Raw genomic sequence first — 2,617 nt, 5'->3', positions numbered from 1 at the left:
TACCCTGCAGTACCATTCAGCGCTTATTGAGCACTCAATCACTGCAAAAAGCTCATCACTCAGCGCTCAATGAGCGCACAATTTGTATGGAGCTATGTGCTGAAATTAACATAGGCATGTCCTAGGGTTCATCAGTGCTCAAAAAATAGCACTCATTGAGCGCTTTTTTGAGCACCCTCCTGAGCGCTCGATTGAGCAGCTGAAAAAGCACACGTTCAGCACATGTTGAGCGCTCGATGGAGCAGCTGAAAAAACGCACGTTCAGCACATGTTGAGCGCTCGATTGAGCAGCGATAAAAGCACACATTCAGCACACGTTGAGCGCTCATTCAAGCAGCGAAAAAGCGCACTTTCAGCGCACGTTGAGCGCTTAGCAGCAAAAAAAATTTCAGTTGTAATTTTTATTTTTATTTGTTTATTTTAAAAATTGAGCTCGGGGGTTTCCGGTGTTATCGGGGTCGCTGGCACCTCCTCCTCAGCATCTGGTTTTTAACGCACCGCATTGCCTTCTGCAGCGCCTTTTCGGGAGGCTCCGAGGGATCGACCAGGGCGATTGCATCTAGTATTAGAAAAAAATTAGTTTTAAAAATAAAACAAGACGAGAATAAAAACGAGTGACCGAAAGTAATCGTTATTTGTAAGATTTATTTATAATAAAAGAAATGTTATCTTTGGCATTCAATGTAAAAATCCCAGAAGTCTTTTAAAAATTAAACTTACAAACAATAGTTACTTTCAGCCTCAATAAAAACTTACTTAATAAGTAAGTTGTGGGACAGAACAAGTTCCTCGGATAATATGCTTAAGATGGAACGATTTAGCCTTCCATTTTTTTATAGATTTACCTTCAGCCTTGTCTAAAAATATAAGAAAATGCAAAAAATATCGAGAAGAAATTAGCAAACTTTTGTTTTCGGTCACTTGATTTATTTTATTTTGTTGTAAACAATTATTACGAAAAATAAACCACACATTATTTATGTATTTTATATTATTTATTAAAACATTTATTTATTTTGCAGTTGCGGAAAAAAAATAAAACTTTTCCAGGAACTGAAAATTGGAGATGTTTGAGATTTTTATTTAAATACGTACACAAAAGTAAGAATTGTTGTTAAATGTTATTAATATTCATTTTTATCGAATTTTAACCACAAATATAAGTTTTAAAAACAAACATCTCTTATTTTTTGTCCCTAGAAACTTTGCACTCAATAAGATTTTTAAATTCTTTCACAGATTTGTTTATTATATGCACCATTTGTTGCTTTTCACGTCAAAAATTAATATTTTTCACAGCTATTTTTTTTCCGCCACGTGTTATTTTGGGAATCTTGTATTTCCCTTATTTTTAATATAGATTATCTTGTTTTTTACTCTCACTGTTTTAAATATTATTAGTCTGCGACAGACTTACCTGGGAATCGTTTCTTTTTCACTTTTAAGGCACTAATTTAATTTAAATTAGTAAATTGCTGGTATGTTTGCTTCAACTTCTAACTCCTTCACTAAAGTAAACGCAAGTGAAAAGACGAAAAAAGGCGCGTGCCTTCCAGAAAAACAACAAGCAACAACAACAACGGTTCCGCTAAGCCGTTGTTGTTTTTTTTGCATGTCCCGTTTGGTCTATGCATCTTGCACATAAAAGCAGGGTATTTATAGACATATTCGACTATGCAAATCGGTTTATAAAAATATATTTTTAAAACTTTACATATTATTAAATTATATTAATAAACATATAAATTTGTTTAAGAAATAAAAATATTTTAAAACAGAAACCTATTATTTTAAATCGTTGTTTTAACATTTACGAACAAATGTCGCATTATTCAAAAGGCAAGGGTGCACAAAGGTCTATATATTTTAGTTGCTGGGCCTCCTTCCCTTCACGCGCACTTTTTCGTCTGAGACTTGACGAGAGAGGGAGAGCCCAAAATTACTTTTTTGTGCGTTCTCTTTGCGGACCCGACTGAGAGCGCGTCGCTTTGCCGCCGTTGCGCTCAGCTCTGCCGGCATCGCTGGCTTCTCTGCCGACGTCGCAGTCGGCTTCGTGATGATTGGGCGCTTAACTCAATTTTGGAACTGCAGGGTATTTACATACACACACATACACGCGTAAAAACATTTCGCATTGTCTGGCTCTGACGTCATAGCTTTTTTCTTTGGAGGTTTGTGGGCGTTAGAGTGGGCGTAGCAAAATTCGATAGGTATTGACAAGACTAATACATTTCAGTTAAAATTTTCTATCTAGCATCAAAACTGTAGGAGTTACAGTTTTGGGCGTTTTGTGGGCGTTAGAGTGGGCGTGGCAGTCTACTGAAACAAACTTGCGCTGCGTAAGAAGCTCAGGAATCTGCGCGCCAAATCTCAATAGCCTAGCTCTCATAGTTTCCGAGATCTCAGCGTTCATCCGGACAGACGGACATGGCTAGATCGACTCGGCTAGTGATCCTGATCAAGAATATATATACTTTATGGGGTCGGAAACGCTTCCTTCTGCCTGTTACATACTTTCCGACGAATCTAGTATACCCTTTTACTCTACGAGTAACGGGTATAATAACTATTTTATAAATCAGTTGAATTGGAGATGTTTTATTATGATCAAGACTTT

The 2,617-nt window shown here is 36.7% G+C and overlaps 1 long non-coding RNA gene across 2 annotated transcripts; it reads right to left on the bottom strand.

Annotated features, from left to right (window-relative positions):
- Positions 1-392: 392 nt before the first annotated feature.
- Positions 393-1,747, bottom strand: LOC139353164 (uncharacterized). 2 transcript variants are annotated; one of them, XR_011604319.1, is made up of 3 exons: positions 1,418-1,747; positions 757-857; positions 393-559 (listed from the first exon to the last, which is right to left on the bottom strand). It is a non-coding gene; the product is annotated as an uncharacterized lncRNA (long non-coding RNA). The 2 variants fall into 2 exon arrangements; XR_011604318.1 differs by lacking the exon at positions 1,418-1,747 and adding an exon at positions 1,096-1,356.
- Positions 1,748-2,617: the final 870 nt, after the last annotated feature.

This window comes from Drosophila suzukii, chromosome 3 (genome assembly GCF_043229965.1).
Source record: "Drosophila suzukii chromosome 3, CBGP_Dsuzu_IsoJpt1.0, whole genome shotgun sequence".
In the NCBI taxonomy this organism is placed as follows: Eukaryota; Metazoa; Arthropoda; class Insecta; order Diptera; family Drosophilidae; genus Drosophila; species Drosophila suzukii.
This window is presented reverse-complemented; position numbering and strand designations above follow the sequence as displayed.